At 36.9% G+C, this 23,849-nt stretch overlaps 1 long non-coding RNA gene across 1 annotated transcript in view; it reads right to left on the bottom strand.

The window, feature by feature from the left end:
• Positions 1-6,408: 6,408 nt before the first annotated feature.
• The window catches only part of LOC118716572, a 742,455-nt gene continuing 725,014 nt past the window's right edge, over positions 6,409-23,849 (bottom strand). The window contains exon 7 of the long non-coding RNA XR_004987199.2: positions 6,409-6,444. This is a non-coding gene — a long non-coding RNA (uncharacterized LOC118716572). The remainder of the gene's footprint in view (positions 6,445-23,849) is intronic.

Below are 23,849 nucleotides of genomic sequence, written 5' to 3' on the forward strand. Positions count from 1 at the left end.
TACCCAATGTAGACACATCATGTATGAATCCAGCACTGATCACTTGGTATGCTGAAATTGAGTCTCTGAGTTCTCTCAGATTGGGGTGGGGGAGTGGGAGACAATGAAGGGGACAAGGACACATATGTAATAATTTAATCAATAATAATAATAATAATAAAATCTACAACATTGCCATTTAACTTGTAAAATATATGTCTTTGGGTCTTGGGACTTGTAACAACTTTTCTAATTAAGCTAACTCCTAGAAAATAAATATTAAGTAAATTCTTTGACATTTAAAAATTGATTGCTTTTTCACCTTGGTTGTTACTATTTCTTGTAACTTGTAGGTATAGATTGTTTGCCAATAATGTGCAATAAAATGAACTCCTTTATCACTAAGTACTACTATTGGGACTTGCCAGTAGGAGTAATTTTGTCATCACTAATTTTTTCATACTTCACTATTTCTTTCAGATTTTCAGTGGTGTTTCTATTTGGTGTTATTGGGAAAACAATTTCCGTATTGGATGTGGCATTAAAAAATAAAGTCTCTGTGAAACAAGCATGGGTCCTGAGGCTTGCAAATAATTTTAAAATCTGCTCAGAGTACCCCTCAAAATGCATTGAATGTACATGCATTCAATATTTCATTTTTCTAAATACAACATAGTATTTCAAATTTTGAAGCATTTATTCTTTTTTCCCCCCTCAGGTGCTATCTGGATGATAAGTATTTTATTTCCTGACTTAAGCTATTTCTTGAAGTCTTCCCACATAGGTCTTTCAACATAATGCCATACTGTACCCTTAATATTGACATAAAAAGAATAATGACTCCATATGTTCAATCTTCATTTAACAAGAATCCCCATGTCTGAAAGCCTTAAAATTATTTGGCATTTTCACCCATTTTCATTTGGACTCACAAACACTGTGCAGACAGCCAGAGGTTTCAGTCAAGTGTTTACACTCCATAATTTTCCCCCAGGTAGATAGATATTTTTTCTCCCTTTGATCAACTACTTTCAGACATAGTCCCAGAAAGCTGGACAAGTGAGAAGGAAGTTCAAACAAATGAGAGAAAAAAGAAGTTCTAGACAATCTCAGGGAAATAGCTCAAAATGCTTACAGATTCTGTCTTTGCTTTAAGCGTAACATAGATCAGTAATCATAGCAAACTGATATTTTCACATATATGTTCAGGAAAGTGTGTGAAATGAGGTTATAAGTTCTTTCCTTGGGTACATATTTCACCCCACAGGGCTTCTCGCTGCTGTGTAACTAGGCTGCATGTATATTTGTGTGCCCAGACTTGACAAAGCTTAGTGCAAGGGAACATGGGCAAGGAGAATGATTACTCCTTGTATGCTGGCTGAGGGGAACAGTCATCAAGCAAGGCTTGTGTTTCATCATCGGAGTAAGTATCACTTTGGATTTCTATGTGTTTCATCATCGGAGTAAGTATCACTTTGGATTTCTACTTTTCATTTGAAGACACAGCCTCATAATTAAAGTGAGTAGTCCAGAGAACACAGAAAGTAAATGGCAGTGGTGTGATTTAACCTGGGATTCCATTCGTATGATCTTTTAAAATATGCTGTCGAATGAAACCATGATGACCACCTACTAGGAGCCGCATTGTATATGTACCCATTCGTTTCTGGAACAACTGTCTTAAGAGATTTCAGAAACACAATGTGACCTTCTTTGCCTTATAAGAAATAAGTAATCTAAGGGAAAATTTTACACTTGCAGCTATTAAAAAAAGAAAAAGAAAAAGGGAAGCAAAGTGCTTCTACCCTGACAATAGTTGGGATGGATTTGCATGGGCCCTCGTTTAAAGGCTTAACTACAAAGACAATTTCCAATATTCATTTGCCATGAAGAAGTTATCAAAAGAAGACAGCCTTCTAGATACCCTTAATTCTAAGTGACTGATATGACTGACGTCTGAGAACCTCTGGCAGGCACCTTAGAGGCGCGAGTACCACACAGGTATCTGTCACCCAGCGTTACAGGCCTGCTAACCTGTCTGGCACTGAGACAAAGAGGCGTGGCACTGAAGCAAGGCCCCCAAGTCTCCCTGGCAGACCCAGCGAGATGTATTTCAGTAGAGAAGCCCCAGACAAACAAAAGAGGCTGAGGAGGTAAACTCTGTGTGGCGAAATGCATGGTACTTGCCACAGTCTTACAAGAGACTTCTCAGGGGGTGGTGGTGAAAACTTCGGAGATAATTCAGTCCACTGAGAAAGCCGCCGCCCCTCTAAAGACTGAGAGACTTTTTATAGCTGTGGTTACAAACATCTGGGGAGGGACTGTGGAACGAGTTGCAGTAAATGCATTTTAATAGGAAAATATTAGAAAAATGAGTCTTTCCTAATTTCCTAAAATTTAAAACCTCTGTATGCAAAATAATCACACCAATATTATGATTAATGTTTTACATTCATTTCTCAATTAGGCCCTCTAAATAAAACACACACACACACACACACACACACACACACACACAAGCAGGAAGCAAGTTACAGGCCTGAGGCTATGCTTGGCCATACTCTTCAGAATATTTTGAAGTAAAAGGGAACTAAGGGGCTGTCTCAGGCTTCTGAGGCCCAACAGAGGATATCACCTCCATCTAGACATCATAACTGTAACTTTGCTACTGTTATTAATCATAATGTAAATATCTGTGTTTTCTGATGGTCTTAGGCGACCATGCTAGTGGTTCTCAACCTGTGGGTCATGACTGCTGCTGTAGAGCCTATGACCATTGGGAAACACAGATATGTACATTACGATTCATTAACAGTAGCAAAATTACAGTTATGAAGTAGCAACAAAAATAATTTTATGGTTGGGGGTCACCCCAACATGAGAAATTGTATTAAAGGGTGGTGGTATTAGGAAGGTTGAGAACCTAAAGGGAGAAAGGGGGTGGGGGGACCTATTCATGTGACATCTACAGGTGGGTCTTTCATGAATTTGTGTCTTAGGGGAGAACTAGCAGGGCATCCTGGCTGTGCACTCATTCAATGCCAGGAGTTACCAAGGAGCTGGGGTGTGAGTGCGGGCACCAAGGGTGATGGGGAGTGTGCTTTTTCTTCCCCTAACCAGCATAGCCAAAGACCAGGCTAGCCTTTGAATGAATCAGATACTGTAGTAAATGGAACACAATATTTCCGTGACTGCTTCCCTAATACTTTAAGTATGTGCTTATGCAATAGTATTAATAAAGGTCTTATACTTTCTAGCAAAGATAAACTATTTTAAGAATTCAAGTGGGTTAATCAGATTTGTCACGTGAATTTCTATTAAGCAAGCAAGAGGATAGGCTGAGTCTAGTGTGACTCATTTTTGTGAGCATGTATTATTTTTCTCCCATCTGGATTTTAATTGTTCTATTTTTAAATTAAAATAAAATGAGGGCATCTTTATCTTTTTTCCTTTTATACCTTGGGTAAAGACTTTCTGTAAATATAATATATCTGCTTTAAGTAGGTGAACATAAAATATATTGTCATGCTAAACATTTTTGAGATACTTTTGAAAGTTAAAGTATATAGTAGTATTAATAATATATCTACATATATGAATAATTACATTGGGAAAACAGACATGCATTGTCACTTCCCAAGTAAACCAGAATGCATAATTAGCTTACTTTTAAGCATTAACCAGTTATTAAAGAAAGTCAATAGTAAATGATTCCAAGAATTCATTGCAAAACTATTTTTTGGCCATAGACATGTTTTCATATTTAGATTTATGAAGAAACAAGATTCAAAAATTGCATTTTAACAGGAAGATCTTAAACATACCATGTTAAAAGTGATATAAGAGAAAAATAAAATTAAAATGTTTTATTCCTTGAAATTAGTCCATAAAAGTATGTGACAAGGGTATACTAATGCATTTGCTAGTTTTTCCCAGATAATTTCTGAAACACTAAGGAAGAATAAATTAAAAACCAGCTTTCTGAGATTATGGCTATAAAGGGAAGTAATATTATTGCCACTCTTGTAGAAAAGAAATTTCAAAGTGAGAACCTTAATTAAGATAATCAGGGAGAGCTAGTATTGAACAATAGGTCTCACTGTGAAAAAACAAAACAAAACAAAACTATATATATATAGTTTTTTTTCTTCAGTTTGTAATATAGACTTTGGGAAAGTAACAAACTCTCCATGTCTCAGTTTTCCCATTTATGAAATGGATATAATAGTAGTACCTTTATTATGAAGTTGTGAGGATAAATTATACAATATATGTAAAACATTTAAAATACTCATTATATCTCATAAGTATGTACAATGACTGGCTATTGCTTTAATTGTGTTCTCTAAAATAATAGAGACTAAACCATGCCAAAGAGGAAAAAGAGTTCTTGGAAGCTAACAAGACCCACTCCTTCTGGAGTGTGGCTGAACTAAAACTGGGCATTTTTTCCTCAAATGTTAAGATCATTCTTAACACAGTAAAATAAGACCACTGACAATCAAATCCAAAGCAAATGCTGGAAATGACTGAAATTCCTTGACTAGAATTCAAAAAGAAAGGTTTACTTGTGTAGTGTCTTGCTATTTACAGTGTAATCCCTGGACCAGCCCCTTTGACATCTACTTGGAAGCTTATGAAAATCTAGGTTCTGGAGCCATACTGCGGACCCACTGAATTGGAATGTGCAGTTTAACAAGACAGCCATGCGATCCCTAGACACATTAAGGTTTGAAAAGCACCAATACAATATGCGGTAAAACCCATTTTTTTCCTCCAATATTTGATCCTCCCTAAATAACATCTCATGCAGCATCTCAGACAATCTTCCATTCCTCCTTTTTACACAAACTCTTGTAAAATTTTCTTGTAGCTCCAAACTTTTGTTATCCTCTTTCTAACCACTTCCCACGCTGGCCATCTCTTATTTCAACAGGCAGTCTGTCTAGTCCATGCTATATTAAGTTACTCTTTCACAGGTTTTTCCTTATTAAATTTGAATAAGAGAGAAAAATGGTAACACTTTCTCTCAGCGACTCTAGACCAGAAACTCTCAAGATAGTAAAATGAGGAACAAACAACTTGACACAAAGTCTCCTTAGGAGTCTGACAATGTGAGGAGAGTCCATGAAATACCAGTTCCCAGCATAGTAACCACACCGATGTGTTGAGTTTATTATTGCAGGATATATAAAAGGATATAAACTTCTCAAAAATGAGTTAGATTGATACAAACAGTACCCATTCATCTTAGTTTTTAATATAATATATAATCATAATAGAAGGCAATTAGTTAAGACATAAATTCTTTTTCTTTTTTGGTTCTTGTAAGAATAATAGAGAAAACGAAAGTCATTTGTGCCAGTAAGAACTATCAATATAAATACTATAAAATATTTGTTATAACTAGTTAAACTGTAACTAGCAACAAAATATTACTTTTTTAATAGATAGAGATTTTGGTTGAGGATTTGAATAAGTGAAACATCTGTGAACAAATTTCTCCCTTGATATAATCTAGCTGAAAATTAAATTTTCTCATTAAAAAAAAAATTAAAAATGAGGAGAAATAAAACACCTTAAAATGCCAAGTGGATTGCCAAGAGGAAAAAACAGTCTTCCTTCCTTCCTTCCTTCCTCCCTCCCTTCCTTCCTTCCTTCCTTCCTTCCTTCCTTCCTTCCTTCCTTCCTTCAGCACACCATTGCTACATATATTTTATTACTACCAATATTATGGTTTTCCTCAGTATTTAATGACATGTTTCCCTCTTCCCCATGGAAATTTACCCAATGGAAGTCCTCAAAAGAAGCAGAACCACCACACATTTATAAAGAAGCAAATAAAATTGCCTTTACATTTCTGCTTCCCGCTATGATAATTCAATTAAAATAAAGTTACATATAATCACCTAGGAAACTAGAAAATGAAAATCAACCTGGGTGTACACCATGACCATGATCATCAACACCTCCACACAATGAGAAGAGCAAAGAGAGAAACATTAGTTTCCCCTTTCCAAACTTCTAAATAACCCTGAATTACTTAAAAACAACAACAACACCATGCTACCTTTGATGGTGTAACTGTTTGGATATTTCTCAGGGTCATCCCTGGGCAAGCAGATGGCCCACGTGAAGTGGAGAACATTTGGAAAACAGTGGCCCTTCCTAGACTCCTGGTGTACATGTACTTGAGTCTTTCTAATTTTCACTCTTGGCTCAGTTCATAAAAAAGGGAAAAAAGGAAAGAAAGACATTAAGAAGGAGAGGGTTACATCCTTGGGAAAAAAACAGCCTCCTTTAAGACATGCTGACTTTTAGTCCATGAAATTGTGCACATTTTTATAGGTTTTGTAAGCAACATAAATCTTTTTGAATCTTAGCAGGAAACAACATTCTGTGCAGATTTGAGAAGAGAAAAACTCACTTACCACAATTGCTCAGTTAATTGACAGGCACCATCATCTGAAACAGCAAAAATGTTATTTGGATATTGCAATCATAAAACCACCCAACACATTCAAATTGTCTTCAAATACATTTTGTGAGTATATCTACAGAAGCAAAATTAAATAAGCAATAAAAATACCTGTCTTGGCTCAATCATTTAGTTATTTCAAATGAAGGTGTTTCATAGCCACCATTTTGGATTCAAATTAGATAACTGGTTGTTTTTTCCCAAAATATCTTTTTATATTACACCAATATTTTCTTCTAATGCTGACATTGAAAAGGTTGCCAGAAATACAGAGCTCCTGTATAATACAATCTTGGTCCTGTCATGAGCACAATTGTGAAATTCCTTAACACACAGTTCTGATAATGCCATATAAGTCACATATGGAGCTCAGATATTCTTATTGTTGTCTATATAAAATACACTAAAGTATTTAGCATAGTGTTCAGTGGCTTTACTTAGCTGCTTCTATTCCAGCTTTCTAAGATTCTTTTTTATAGTTCTATAATGCACCTTCATTCTACATTTCAAGTTGATCTCCAACTATTGTATTTCCTTTTGTGCCTTACACTCATACCATATCTTAAACACACACACACTTTATATATAAAAAAAAAGATTTTTTATTGATTCTAGAGAGAGAAAATGAGAGGGGGCGACAAACAATAATGTGAGAGAAACATCAATTGATTGCCTCCCACAATGTCTGGCCCAGCAATTGAACCTGCAACCTGGGTATGTGCCCTCATGGGGAATCAAACCTGCCACCTTTTGGTATATGAGACAGTGCTCCAACCAGCTGAGCTATACTGGTCAGAGTCACACTCTCCTTTATAAATGACATATTGGTTCACCCCTTCAGTCTGTAGGCCAACACTCTATCCACTGAGCCAAAACAGCTGGGGCCATCTACCATCTTTTAAGGGAACAGTATACTTGCATTGCACCTGGTTCTGCTAAATAAAGTTTGAATTTTAAATGAATAGCAATATTTGGTATGAATGAAACATTTTTAGTTTCATAAAAAATAAATTAAGGACTTGAATTTGAAAATTTCTTCCATTGACAAATGATTTTTTAGACAGGTTTTTAAAAACATTTTTGTGTCATATGGAGATACTTTATTTATTATTATTATTTTTTTTAAATTTAAGGTACTTTGTGTTTTTTGTGTTTTTTTTTAGACTTGAATGTTGCATGGAAAGGTGACAATACTTACTGGAAATCTATTACCACAGCATGTGTTTGTAAAAGTGTTTCAAGGAAAAGTCACATATTTGCCTTGAACCATTAGCACAGTCACCCCAGCAGCAAGAGGGGAATTAGCAGCATGATCTTAGAACAGAGAATCTATCTTTTTATGCAGAATGAAATTAGAGCTGCCTTTTTGGTATTTTGTGCTTCTGGCCAAGTTAACTATGTCAGATCAGATTCTGACAATATGAAGTATGCAGGCATATTACACACTCACATCTCATTCTTTATTCCCTTTCTGGTTCCACATTCACTTTAGGCTTCAAAGAATTTCCTCAGATGATTATAAATTAGGTATCTATTCATCCACTTTATTAAAGACTTCTTTACTATTTTCATGCAATATATTAAATATCAAGAGGTAATATTGAATTAAATAATAAAAAATTAAATAACACACAGATTTTAATGTGAATATTGAAAATAAAAGCAATGTTTCTTTTTAAAAATATATATTTTTACTGATTTCAGAGAGGAAGGAAGAGGGAGAGAAAGACAGAAACATCATGATGAGAGAGAATCATACACTGGCTGCCTCCTTCATGCCCCAGGCTGGAATCCAGTCAATACCTGGGCATGTGCCCTGACTGGGAATCAACCTGTGACCTCCTGGTTCACAGGTCAACACTCCACCACTGAGCCATGTCAGCCGGGCAAAAAGCAATGTTTCTTAAATTGGTGAGAGAAGAACTTCATTAGATTCTTTGTACCTAAATTAAGAATGTGATATTTCAACTACAACTTTTTGGATTATGTGTCTTCCTTTCCAACCCTCTATACTTCTCATATGAAGAACATGGATCTAATGCAATTAAGAAAAACACAGCTTTAAAAAACAACAACAAACAAACAAAAACACACACACAACAATTGTGATTCAGTGATTCTCTTAAAGGAGAATGATACTCAGTAATTTATCATGTGTTGATAGTCTGAGTCTACAACGAGGTTATTAGTGAACACCTTTGTCTTACAAATATGATATAAAACAAATAACTTACTAATTGGGTAACTAAGGGATTGGGAGAGAAGATCCTATCAAAAACTCTGAGGTGTGTTGACAACTTCAGATGAGTGTAACTGTCCTGTAGTTGTAGGTGGATAGGGGGCAGGGGAAACTGTATGAACCCCTCACCCCCATCCCCCAATCTCCCCATCTCCCAGCTCCCAAGGGCCGCTGGTGGCATCTTGTGTACTGGCACCCAGGGCTCCACCTGAGCTCGGTGGGAGGTCCCATGAACTCTGGTATAAACTCGGCACAAGTCCCTCACTCTCTGATACTCTATATTTATTTTATAAAAGCACCAAACTGTAATAAAATGAACAACTTTCTTTAAAAACAAAAACAAAAGAAACAAAACAAAACAAAACAAAACAAAACAAAACAAAAACCTTTGAAGCTTTGTCCCTGCATGGTGTGGCTCAGTTAGTTGGGCACAATTCTGTGCATGGAAAGGTTAGGGCACATGCCTGAGTTGTGAGCTCTATCATGTTAGGGGGTGTGTAGGAGGCAGCAGATTACATCTATCTTTTCTCTCTTCCTCTCCCTTCCTCTCTCTTTAAAAACCAATAAAATTATACTTTAAAAAACTTGCAGATTTTATTTTGATTCCAGAGATGCTGGCATGGGTATGGAAATGGAGTCATCCCAAACAAAATAATTTATTGATTGCACATGTAGTTACCAAATATTTCTCTTAAAATAAGTTTTCTGAGGACCATTCATATGCAAATTGATTCAAATAACAGTTATAATTAGCCATTCACTTCATATTTGACCATTTAATTTGTATAAAGGGTGTCAATTTTCTATTAAAAAACATGGTGTTTGAATGCAGGTACAGAATACTAAGTTGGATATCATTTTGATATTGTGATATTATAATTAGAAAATAAAGTGAAGAGAAATTAAATATGTATTATTGCCTTCTTTGTACTAGGCAGGTGGTAGGAATAAGCCAGCTATTTCTATATTTACTTGTAGAACATATTGCAGAAATAATTATGAAAAACAAATGCAAATAGGTACACACTCTCAGTATGGAAAATTATTTTAGCAATGGAATTCTTGAGTTCTAATATCACTGAAATACATACATGCATATATAGTACATATATTTCATATACATCTTTCTCTTTCTATTGTTGTAACTCTCACACACACACACACACACACACACACACGCATGCAAATACCGCTATGCATAGGTAATCAGAAGAATTCTTGTAATTATATCAGATTTCTCTTTCTTTTGGCATTTCCTCTTCTTCAGAACAAAACTTTAGTCCTCTTTTTGCATCAGTCATGAGCAAATCCAGGGCTTGGGCTAAGTGGCAGAAGATTAGTGGTGATGATACCATTGCAATAACCTGATTGTTAATTGGAAAGAGAGTAAAAGTAAGGCTGAATATTACAGCCATACCCAGTAAGGTCTGGGAGCTGGGGAAAGTGCTCATCTGTCAATCACACCAACAAGTGAGTCATTGGCCAGTATAGGAGTGGCCACTGTAAGCATGCAAAATCTAAGATTCTTTAACTCCTGAACAAAGGGAATTTTTCTCTCTTGGTTCTTGGCACTCTTGTGCTTGGGATATTCCTGCTGCAGGGGGTGTGCTCCCTTGCATTGGCCCACAGCCTAGTGTGTGGGATTCACACAATGGACTAATAAGTTCCAACTAACCTGATACTCCGCAGGACTCATTTCCACTATGGAATGGAAACTGGACATTGGCTGTTCTAGCTTTACTAAAGCCCCAGCTACACCTTTTCCAGGGCTGGGTTAAGGGAAATGTGACTCTGAAAACCAGGGGATATAACTTCACACAAATAAAAGCCATTCTCCCATGCGAGTCTTAGATAATTCTTTTTCTCAGATATTGCAAGAACCCCACTCCCACTAGCAATGGAGAAATTTCACCATGCAATCCTCCCATAACAGTAATAGGGGAAGAAAATAAAGATGAAAGGGAATTGGTATGACTGAGTCTAATAACTACATATATTCCATAAACAACTTGAACCCAGGATAGACTTTCTTTGTAAAAGATAAAACTAGAAAGGCTACCATGAAGTCTTACTTATACCCAAATAGACATTGTGGTGAACCATTATCACCGAGATGATATGCAAAGACATGGGGATTGGAGACTGTGTCTGTAGACCAAGAGTGGAAAGTTTAGGCCAGAGCCTAGGGAATCCCCGTATTAAGAATGATAACTAATTACACTCAAGTTCTGTGGAGCTTATCTAGAGAGGTGTATTTAATTGTGTTTTTACCAAGTCCTTGTTCAATGTCACTTTCTATGCTAAGGTGCCCCAGTGAACAGGTTGATTTATGCCTCAAGTGGCTTCTGTTTTAGGGTCGGTAAAAGTATGTTTCTTTCTCCAGCATTTCCGGATTCATAAAATTCAAGTGGTATATGAAGGATCTATTAATTCCAACCAGTTCTCTATTCCAGATCCAAGCATTTCTAACCACCCTCCTTTCATTTCCTCCCAATTCCTTTCAAAATTGAAAACCCAGAAATTACTTCAGTAGGGGGAAAAAAGATAACATCATGACATTGTTTTTCCTTGAACTACAAATTCACAGTGTAGTTGCAGCTTAATATTTTTCTTTGTACTTTGTTCAATCCCTCTTTCCCTTTCTTTGCAAGTTATAACTCGGCAACATGGGAAGTTACAATGATTTCTTAATATAGAATGATCAAAGTGATGGACTCTAAGCTTCCTTGAGTGTTACCAGTCACTACAGAAGTTGCAGGCAAAGTGGCCATGTGCATCTAATGCCAGTATAATAAAGTCTGAAAAAATTAAAAACATGAGAACCCATTAATTCTAAGGAAATATGAAGATACACAAAAACAGGAACAAATTTTACAAGCAGTGTCCTGCACCTGGGCAAGGATTACAACATTAGCGTAGCTCTCCTTCAGCTTCAATTAATAAAATTGGACATTCAAGCGAGTGCTTTAGCAAGGTATACTTCAGATTTGCACAGCCTATGAAACTATTCTTTGCTTAGGCAAAATAAAGCCATAAACAAAACATGCTGTATGGAAGATTTTAACATGGTTGGTGCAAATGTCGATTTTCATCCTGTAATTGTGGGGAGACAGTTGCTTAACAAATGACATTTCCTCCATTTTCATCCTTACCTCTGTCTACATTACTTTTTCCAATCCTGAGAGCATTTTTATGTAGTTGTTGGAAATCATGCTGATGTTTGTCCTTTAGCTTTTCTCTCTCTTGAGATAATTTTTAATTTGCTAACACATTGCAAACACTACAGCTTTGCATATTTTTTGCATGTTTAACCTATCCTAAAACATAGCAAATTTGTCATTTGATTTTGCTAGTATTTTTCTTGTTCCTTAAAAATATATTCTATGGATAACTTGGTTTTGGAATATTAAGTGTTAATGTAAAACATTATTTTTATAATTTTTTAAATAAATATATTTTTATAAATATATATTTGATCTTTTACAGAGAGGAAGGGAGAGGGATACAGAGTTAGAAACATTGATGAGAGAGAAACACCTGTCAGACACCTCCTGTACACCCCCTACTGGGGATGTGCCCAAAACCAAGGTACATACCATTGACCAGAATAGAACCTGGGACTTTTCATTCTGCAGGCTGCCGCTCTACCCACTGAGCCCAACCAGTTAGGGCCATTTCCTTTATTACAACTGTTGCAGAAGCAGCCTTGGACTATTTTGATGTCTATCAAATATATGATTGTAAAGTCTCAATGTGCCTTAATTTTGAAAATCTTCAATGAAATACTTTCTCCTTTTAACTCCTTTCTTTATTGCCTGCCAAAACAAAGGTATTTCTTCTTCTCTATTTTAATGCTAAAATCTTGAGCTCTGGTGCTAGAAAGATTAGATATGAATCAAGACTTTGCCACTAGCTAACTGTGTGCTCTTGAAAAAATTAGCAAATTGCTTAATATCTGTTGGATCTAAATTTTTGCCAATGGGAAAATGGTACTTCATAATTATTCGTGTGTATTAGGTAAGTTTAGCATACAATCAGCTTGTGAACTCTGCACAATGTTATTCTTCAATCAACCACTCCTCCTTTTCTTTCTTCCTCCAATTAATATTTCTGAAGCATCTCTAGTATCTTTTTTATTCCTTTTTTTTTTTCTGTGCCTCTAACACTCCTGACTCAGAAAATAATAATTGTCTGAATCTTGGATTCATCTTGTTGTTACTATTCTGTCAGCCTTGTCTTTGGAAATTGTATCTACTACCATACTGTCCTTATAAAGCAAGACTTCATATTCTACATATGTGCATCAGTAGGGTCCCTCGGCCTGGCCTGTGGAGATCAGTGTACCGCCATGCCTCTGCAGCCCCGCCTTCCATTCTAGATCATTGGGCTCCAGCCTGCTGTCCACATGGATCCCTCACAGCAATAAGTAGTGCACGAAGCAGCAGGGGGTAGGGAGAAGCCAGAGCCTGGCCTGAGCACCTCAGTGCTCCCACTCATCCTGGCCCTACTGTTCCTGCCACCACTACAGCTGGGGCATGCAGGGGAGTGTCTGAGAGAGAGGCTTGTGCCTCCACAGCTGCACTAGCTAGCCATCAGCCCGGAGTCTGGCACCCATCTGTCAACTGAGTGATATTCCTACTTTGAGAGCACACTGACCACCAGGGGGCAGTTCCTGTATTGAGTGTCTGCTCCCTGGTGGTCAGTGTGCATCATAGTGGCCATCCCATCATCTGGCCATCCATCATTGGGTCGTCTGGTGGCTTAGGCTTTTATATATATAGATATCATTACAGGTATACAGCCTCTCCTTAGGTTTGCCCTTTTTAGAAAATATATATATTTTTATTGATTTCAAAGAAGAAAGGAGAGAGATGGAAACATCAATGAAAAGAGAGAATCACTGATTGGCTGCATCCTGCATGTCCCATATTGGAGATTGAGCCCACAACCTGGTTATGTGCCCTGACCCAGAATTGAACCGTGACCTCCTGGTTCATAGGTCAACACTCAACCACTGAGTCATGTGGCTAGATGGTTTGCCCTATTTTTGTTACTGTTATCACACTCCAATTTAAATTGGCGGGTCAACCTGAAATTCACTTTCTCTTTTGATATCCCTCTACCAAATTAATTGGTTTTACCACAGATTGACTTGTCTGTTTCTTAATTTTAAATTACTAAATCATGGGACAAGTCTGATTCAGTATCTGGCATTTTCTGCTCAAAATTATGTTTGTGAGAAGCAACCACAATAATGTATGTGGCAATAATTTATTTTCATTGCTGGGTGGAATTCCAATATATGAATATACAATGACTTACTCAACCATCCTACTGTTGGTGATATTTAGGCTGTTCCCACTTTACAGTGATTATGAATAATGGTTTTATAAACACACTTGTACATCTTTTGTGGTGATACACAAACAATTATGGTGGATACATACACACAACAAAGGCACAAGTATCAAATACACAAAAAATACATCTTTATCTAAATAAAAGTGGTTTCCTCTGGATGGTGGGATATAAGAACAATTTTGCCTTATTCTAAATTTTTTACAATAAAAACAAAATTTGGAAATTGGTATACCATAGTTATTTAGAATATGAGTATTGATGTTTAAAAGCCTGATTTAAATTCTACTTATTCCTTCTTGTTTTACATACATTTTATTAATTTTATTATTTTATTTTGAGTTACATAATCTTGATGAGGCTCATTTTATTCATTTGCTCACCTGTAAAATTAAGGAAGCAGTGTCTCCTTCATAGGATTGTTGCAAGGAATAAATTACATGTAAATAGTTTGGTTTCTGACAAAACCCAACCATTCAATACATATTTATTGAAATTATATTATCTTATTTTTGATAAAAGAACACTGTTTTTCTTCATATAATTTTTGTCATGCAAAATTTGGGTGATTATATGGAACAACGCATAGTATGATAATACTAGAGGAATTAGGAGAAAGTTTAATTTTCATTGACACTATAAACACAGGGTAGCAAGCTGTTTGTAGGGCAAACAGGGGTTGGGGTTGTAAACCTGTGAACTGGAGCTACCAAAGTGGCATTGGCAGCTGAGAGAAGAAAATGCAGGGGGTTAACTGTATCAGTGCACTGACTGAACCATTATCAATGATTCTCACATTTCCAGTTTTGTTTTATTAACATTCATAAGAAAATTATTATATGTGCAAATCTGGTATCACTTTATGAAAATTTTGGATCAGCTAGGGATTACACTCAACCAGAAAAATCTAAAATAAATAAAACAACATTTATAAGAAATCGTTTAAAAAATCACAGGTATGACAAACAATTTTTTTCTAAACCATATAGCTTATCTATGATTCTAAAATGTATGTGTTGTGTTGGTGAATGTGTTTTTGAGAGTCATACCTGCTTGGCTTGTTTGTTCAAAGACCTAGGACATTATAAAAAAATGAAAACTTAATATCACTATTTGGGGATTCATTTCTTAAAAGAAAATTAAAGGATAATTTTAATCAGCTTCTATTTATTTCTTAGCAAATGCTGTGATAAAATATGAAAAGCAAAATGCTATTGTATTATATTCAATATTAAGAAGCATTATATTAAGGAAAAACAGAAATTTGAGATTTTAGGAAAAGCCCATTTTGAAAATCAATAGCATTGTTCACTAATAGTTAATGTTGGGTTAATTTTCTCATCTGTAGAAAGAAATGATTGTGAGGATTAAAGGAAATAATGAACATAAAACACTCTCACACTATCTGACACAAACTGGGTTTCAGAACATTATGATTTTTGTCCCTGTGACTCTATTATTAAAGTATTTTTATTCTATTTAATAGAAATTTTCCTTTTTATTTTGTCTGACTCATTAGAGACTTTTTTTTTAATCACTCAGTATATTAAGGCATTTAAAATTAATTTCTATCAAGAAGTAGGAGAGTACTTGACCAAAGCTTAAACAGTTATTGTAACTTTTCTGAAAGGTGTCTTCACTCTGGAACATCCCTACCTAACAAGGCTAAAAGTGTGCATTGTTCTTCTATTAGACTTTTGGATTTTTTTAAGATATATTTTATTGATTTTTTACAGAGAGGAAGAGAGAGGGGTAAAGAGTAGAAACATCGATGAGAGAAACACTGATCAGCTGCCTCCTGCACACCCCCTAATGGGGACATACCTGCAACCAAGGTACTCGCCCTGACCTGAATCGAACCCAGGACGTTTCAGTTCACAGGCTGATGGTCTATCCACTGAGCCAAATCGGTTTCGGCTAGGCTTTTGGATTTTAATATAAGCACTAAACTTGTCTCTGTAGGTTATTCACATTATTCTATAAATTGATAATTATTCTACCTATTATAGTATTTGTACATCTCTCTACTCTTGTCATAGATATAGTGATCTACCATAATATACAATTGGAGTTTTAATTTATAAGGCATCATTGAAGTTATCATATGGGACTTTAGGTCATTTTTTAATCCATCTGAATATCTTACTACAGTATGAACTTCTCCAAATCTGGAACTGTATGCTTGGGCCACAATTAGCAATATGGCTCACTAAGCCTATGTGGAAATCTTTAACCAATGTAAGTATGCAGCAATACTGAATTATCTATAATTTTATAGAAGCCAGAAAATCATATTAAATGAATTCAAGGCCAGTAACACCTTGAGAGTTAATGGAAGTGAATTTCAAAGAAATCTAAAAGGAGATTACCACAGCTAACGGAGAGCACGTAAAACTCCTATAGCAAAGGAGCCTTCACCGAAGATGAACGCACAATATAAAAATTACAAACCACAGGAGTGAATGAAGTAAAAGGAAGGATCAGCGGATGCAGAAAGTAGAAATATTTACATACCAAGAAATAATAGTAAAGCCGGGACTCACTACTTTCAAATCCTAATAGAATCCCAGGAAGCAGTTGATTTCCAAGTTAACTGGGTGACTGGCTCTCAAAGATTTTATTGCATATATATAAACTCATATTTCAGGTAAAAAAAATATCCCAAGTTTTCAAATATTTTATTTTCAGCAGGTGCGGCACAGTTAAAATAAAGAGGAAAGCCTCTTGCCTAATTTGTTTCCAAATTAAATATGTTATTCAAATGTATGTGGAATGATTGAAATGGAGTGTCTTGGGCTCACTGACTACCGTCTTTTGCTACCTGCAAGTGGAAAATATTAAAATATAAATAACTCACTTTAAAAAATCTGTTGTCAAACACGCTTGTGAAGTAATACAGCACAGTGAAAATTACAGTAAGGCTCACTGGGCGGCCTTATACAAATTCAGTAAGTGCTCAATTTCTTTGAAGACTGCATTAGTTGTTTAGAGAAATGAAGTGGGCTTCTAGGCCAGAGGTTACTGGTCTAAATCAATGCGCTGAAATATGCAGTCAGCCCATGTGGTATTTCAGTAATGGGTGCTTGAAATGCAGTACACAGCTTTGCTATAAATCACAGGCAGAAATTATATTAAAAGAAAGTTCTGTGATTTGAAAGGTGAAATCAATGAAAACACACAACAAAAATAATATACATTTAGATATATATATGTCAAACGAAAAATAATTTGTGTCATTGACATTCATAATTCATATTTTTTGCAGGTTTTTTTTTCTCTGTGTCCCTTTCCTGGCAGAGACAAACTTTAATGTCCACAAAAAGTCTACATTGGGAAGAAGTCCACATGTGTGATACTTATTGAAAAATGTAAGAAGAACAAAATTCAGAATAGCCAGAACCTGAATAAGAAAGCCTTCAACGTGTTAGAGATGTATTTGGGGATGGGGAGATGAGAACTTTATGATACTATTGCCTGTTAAAACTATCATTGCCACACATTGTGGCTCCTCTTCCCAAATGCATGCTCACATACATGTGGGTGTACATTATACATACATATAAGAAACACGTCCAGCAGAGTTCTGTAACCACAATCATGCTATGAGCAGATGCATCTGTGATGAGCTGACTGAATAATGTTCAGTGACCTAAATTGGGGCTTAGAATAAATGAAGGTGCATGCATGCCTTAATCAAATGAAAAGTAGGACAAATACATGTTTCCTTTCTTTCACCACAGCTGAGAAACCTTGTGTGTGTGTGTGTGTGTGTGTGTGTGTGTGTGACTATGAAAATAAATATACCATTAACCTACAAAAGTGGTGAACCCTAAGGCGGACTGCTATCAAAAGAGACCTGAAGGGGATTATATTAAACTCCAGACTGAGACATATTTGTTCCTTTTCAGTTCCCAATAACGCATTGGGATACACTGTGAAGGCCCTAAGTACACACGGATTGCTTGTCCTTTTCATGATAATCAGAACAAAGACTTTTGTCTCATAGAATCACACCTTCTAAATAAATACCCAAATACAAAGCCGTTCCCTAGCTAACAGAGGCATTCTTTTCCTCATGGTTGTGAGCACTTTCTGCAGGTTTGTGTGGACATAATCCCCGTGAAACATCATTGATGTCTAGAACTGTCTAACAAAAGCAGCCAAGTTACACCGTTTCTCTCCAGTCCGGTGGGGCTCATTACCTCGGCACCACTGAGATCTTTAAACCTGCGGTGGAAATGGCCCGTCGCTAACTTTTCTAAAATGAGAGTGTGATCCTCTTACAATTGCCAAGTTGAAGGAAGTGTCTGCCTCTGGTGCCAGAGGAGGGGCGTGTAGCATTCTCCTTTTCCCTTTAGAGTGGTAAATGGTGAGCAGGCTGCATGTTAGACTGGCAATGTTTCTTTTAATATTAACCAAACAATTCACAACACAAAGAGTTTTAACACCATGAGGAAACAGGACCCCGGGTCATTAAACGTGAGTGTGTGAGAAGGTTTCCTAGGCAAGAAAATAAAATACCAAATTTTAATGGGTTGAGGACCCTACAGGTGAAGGAACATATGAAATCTCTTAGAGCAGTGATTTGCAAACTTTTCTATGGCAACAGAATTATTAAAATCCCTTGGCACACCCAAAATCTTAAATCTTTAAGCTTTGATTTCTTTATTTGTAAAATGGGGAAAGAAGGGGGAGGGTATCTGCCTCTAAGATTGTTATGAGGATTAAATTGTATAAAATTTGAAAGCAGGTAAGCACTCTTTCAGACACATGATGGTCACTTGAAAAATGACAGGTTTTATTATATTTCAGTTATGAGTTTGTCCTTTAGAGATAATAATATAATCACTAATATCAATTTTAATTTGGAATTCATGAGTCTAATACACATTGATGAAACTGAAAAAAAGAGAATTTCCAGGGGAAGAATAGAATTTTCCCTTAAAACACTATTTCTCCCCCTGATTTAGAAATGGTTATTGCATAGCCCTATTGAGAATTCACCTCCTATTACTAAAAACAATGTTTGATTGGTTTCAAACTATCTCCTGACATCTTCTCAAAGGACAATTCAAACTCTTCAATTATCTTTTTCAAATACATCAGGAAAACTATTCTGAGTGCCTGAAAGGCCATAATTCTTTTCCCCCAAAGTTCTGAATTCCATCTGATGAAGGTATTACGCTTTGTGGAGTAGCACAGTGTCACAGAAACAATAAGCTCAAATTAACCTCTTATTGCCTTCAGTCAGGTTCTTTCTTTTTCTTCATAAAAGTTAATTTAATGCTTTTCAAAGAAGCAAGATTGGCAAGAATGGAGAATTAAGGTCTTTACGTCACAAAATAGGCACTGACTAGAATGAATAGCAATCTTTTTTAAATTGTTGGCTATTACAGAATCTCAGATACGTTTAGAGAAGGATTGCCTTAAGGGAGTGGTAGTAATTGAGACTTTCTGGGCCATTCAGTGCATGGACACATCCCAAGAATGATAATTAAAGCTATTTAACATGGTGGGTGTTGTTTTTTAATTAAAAAAATGAAATCACTGTCCTCATCTCTTGGATATATCCTATAGCAGGGGTTGGAACCACTGTGTGAAATTACTTGGAGGAAAGGGATTTGCCAGGACAATTACCCTCAGAAGGTTTCAAATGTGGAATTCCAACCTAAAGCCAGTCTTTAATTCAATAAATGCTTATTAGATAGTTACCATCTGTCATTTTTTTCTCTTTTTTTTTTTCTCTAGGCACTGGGGATAACCAGGTATGATCACTGCTCCCTTAGAGTTTAGTGGAAAGGAGGAAAAATGTGAAACTAAAGAACACATGACAATTTAAAAGATAATTACAGAACCCAGGGGTGGCCTCCTGGGCATGTGACCCGTGCAGTCACACAGGGCCTGCCTTTCAAAGGGCCTCAAACTTGATTTAAATGGTGACAACTGTCTTCAGGAAATCCTCAGTACATTTCTTAACAAGGGACCTGCATTTTCACCTTGCACTGGACTCTGCCAGATAGGTAGCCAGATTTGTTCAGACAGTAGTAAGCGCTATAAAGGAAATATAACCAAGTAATGAGATAGATAAAGACAGGGATCATGAGTCACAAAGCTACTTTAGAAAGGAATAAAAATAAAAGACCTTTCTTATGAGGCAAATTATGAGCTATAAATCATAGTATTTCCTCAGTTAGTGGATCTCACTCCCAGACAAGCGACTGGACTTGTTTAAGCAAATTTAAACAGATATTGATTTATCACCTATTCTATGCAGGAAGCCATCGTATTACTTACTCTTTAAGGACTAGTGGGGCATGATCCTTGTCCCCAGTTAATTGGAATTGGAAAAATAAAGTACACACGTAGTACTCAATATGCTCTTCAGGAGAGTTACTCAGAGCTGCGAGTATTCCAGAAGTGGACCGTATTACAAAACTTTCTGTTGCCAGAGGATGTGGGGTTCTTGTGAGGTTGTGAGGAAGAGCATTTCTAGGGACCCACAAGACAGGATGGGATTTGTTGGCAAGATTTGTTTGGGAAGCAACATGAAAGGAGTTTCCCAATGTCCCATCTCTGTCTGTTTTCCCATGGAAAATCAGGGCCAGAAACAGAATCAGTGTCCACAGATCCTGTGCCTTATTAGAGCTGAGTCCCAGTCCAGCATCTGGCCAGGCCATCGGTCACATGACTACTAAGTACACATGGCTATGGAGTGAGAATAAGTGAATGAATAGGCAAGTGCAGGACATGGAGAGAGAGAAAGAGAGATAGAGAGAGGCAGAGAAAGAGTGTGTGTGAGAGAGAAAGCACTTCCCCTGGAGTTATGTATTCTCAGGCTTGGGTGGAACCAGAAGCTTTTTCAAAATAACCGATCAGCTTCCCAAACTTTCACAGGCTTGCACTGGCTCCACTCTCCTAATTAGGGATCTTTTTCCCAATTTAGACTGGCAAGCCTCTATGGTCCAGCACCTCCCCCTGCAACATTAAAATGTATACATTTTATTTCAGGGAGGAAGGGAGAGGGAGAGACAGAAACACACATCAATGATGCCAGAGAATCATTGATTGGCTGCCCCTGAACACCCCCTACTGGGCCCAGAGCCACAGACTGGGCATGTTTCCTGACTAGGAATTGAACTGTTATCTCTTGGTTCATAGGTTTATGCTCAACCATTGAGCAACCCGGCTGGGCTTGCTGCACCTTTTTGATTTCCTCCTTTCCCCCCTCCCAGACACACAATCCCATACCAGAGGGGGAAGGAGGGTTAAGCCCGTGGAAGGACAATGCTGCAGTTTCTTGGGGTGTGAAGCAAGCAGGGCTCTGCTTCCCGGCTGAGTATGCTCAAGAATGTCTGACAGCCCTTTGCTCTCCTTCTTTCGATAACTAGCTAAGAATAGTAACAATGTCATGCTTGGGTTTAAAATCATTCAAAGCAATGTTGTGTGTGGATAAGTCTTGATTAGGAAATCAGGCAGAATAAGATTTTTATCTTAACTCTCCCACTTACTAGCTGTGGATGTTAATATGCTTCTTAGACTCTCTGGTCTTCAGTTTCCTCGTGGTAAGGTTAAGATCAATAAATAAAATCCTATATGTGAAGTGATAATACTGCCTGATTAACAGAAAACATGCAGTAAATGTGATTGCTGTTAGGATAAAGCCACGTTTTTTGTTTTGTTTTGTTTTGTTTGTTTTGTTTTTTCTGAGTGGTGCTGAAGGATCTAAGTTAGCTGGTTACCGACCCTCTCTACTGTCATCCTTTGCCTTCTTTATGCCCATGATGCTCAGCTACATGGCATGCTCTCGAAGATGTTCACCTGCTGCGTCTTCTCCCAGGAATGCCCCTCTTCCATTACCTATTTGTCTGTCCTTCCAGCTACTGCTGTCATTCCTATATTATATGCTTGAATACTCAGGTCTTGATTAGTCCAATAACTTTTTCAAAGTCATACAGTGAGTAGCAGACTATGACTCTAAACCATTCATATTAGTTCAAATCCTATGTTCATTTCCTGTCTCAAAAACTGAAAGGAGTTTTGGGGATAAAATAGGAATTTGGGGTGTGAAATAGGCAGGTTTAGGAATTTTTAAAAATTGAAGGGGTCCTTGGCAAAAAGTACAGGGCTGCAGAGCTGCAAAAAGTACATTCCCAAACAATGAGACTGTGAGCTGCAGAAGGGTGTGTATTGGCAGAATAAAGGGAAGGAAGCCTGTCATTCAGGGAGAGAAGAAGAAAGCTCAGAGGGAATAGGGAAACAATGAGGGAGGAGGGGAGGAGAGCCTCATATGTCCCATGTGAGATTTGACTTTTGAGCTCAGGGGTTGCTATAGTGACCACATTAGAAGGGGATAGTGACCAATCAGAGGGGATAGCAAGGCACAAAGATCTGAAGCCTTTATAAACCATAGGAAAAGGGGACTCAGTGGGACTTTCTCCATTCTCCTTCCCCTCGCCCTCACATGGGAGTCTGTGCTTGCTTCTCAGTAAAGTTATACCACCTTTCATGTCTGTGGGTTCATTCTTTGACTCTACCCAACAAGAGCCTGGGAGACCATCCTGCACATGGACACATCACATGTTTCTGGTCCAAAATCCTATTTCAAATTTTCAGATATTCTCTGGGAAAAGATTAATTTTTCCCTCAACACAATTGTTCTTAAAATATATATGTGATCTGCTGCTCTTACAGTTTCTTTGACTTTTCCCTTTACCTAGAATTACTGAGTTTTCACTAATATCTTACTTATTTCAAATAAGATCAGAAAGTAAACAAATACATAAACATAAATCTCACATGACCTAAGCTTTACAAGAATAATTTTCAATTTCTGAATTAACAAGATTATTACCCCCTGTAATGGAGGAAACGTGAGACAGTCATTTTCAAGTAGCACTTGCTTCACTCACAGAGTGGGTGCTGCAGAAGCAGCACTGTCATTTTTAAGTCTCTGAGGGAAAGCTGCCACAGCTAGAAATTTAAATGTGATGTTAATCTGCTTGGTACAGTTAAAGTTTTAATCTTAAAATCTGGGCTAAAGTCAATTCAGACTGATATAGATTCACTCCACAACCATCAATACTTTTCCATTATGTTAAAATCAATCCCAATTTTACATGAAAATGGCAGATTCAAGTAAAAACCCCAGCAGTTTACAATCTACCACAAACATAGTTTGTATCTCTGCAAAAGACAGCTGCATGTTCTTGCTAAGAAGAAAAAAGTCCAGTTCATATATTCTGATTAGCTATTGCAAACAACACTTAAGAGACTCGCAGGAGAAGAAAAAAGAATCCTGAGGAAAAATTGGATTGAAAACAATTATACTCCCCATGAAACTTGATTAAAAGCACATGAAACTATCTGGAAGTGGCATATATTTATAGTGCTATATAATATGTTTCTCTACTTTAAAAAAACCCAAACAATTGAATTTAGGAGTTCATTTAATCTCTACAAAACTCAAGTTTCTTCATCTATAAAATGAGAACAATGTCATTCTTCATAATTTGTGTGGAAGATTAGATGAGTCAATATGAAAGCACTTTCACACACACACACACACACACACACACACACACACACTCTAGAGGCTCAATGCACAAAATTTGTACACTGTACTGGGGGGGGTCTCTTAGCCCAGGTTGTGAGAAGGTGTAGGCCATGCCTAGGGACCCCACAGGTGCACAATCAGGTCTAGGGAGGGATGTAGGAGGTTGGCCAGCCAGGAAACAAATACATAAACATAAATCCCACATGACTTAAGCTTTACAAGAATTATTTTCTTGTCTGGCC

This window comes from Pipistrellus kuhlii, unplaced genomic scaffold, assembly GCF_014108245.1.
Source record: "Pipistrellus kuhlii isolate mPipKuh1 unplaced genomic scaffold, mPipKuh1.p scaffold_m20_p_12, whole genome shotgun sequence".
Classification (NCBI taxonomy): Eukaryota; Metazoa; Chordata; class Mammalia; order Chiroptera; family Vespertilionidae; genus Pipistrellus; species Pipistrellus kuhlii.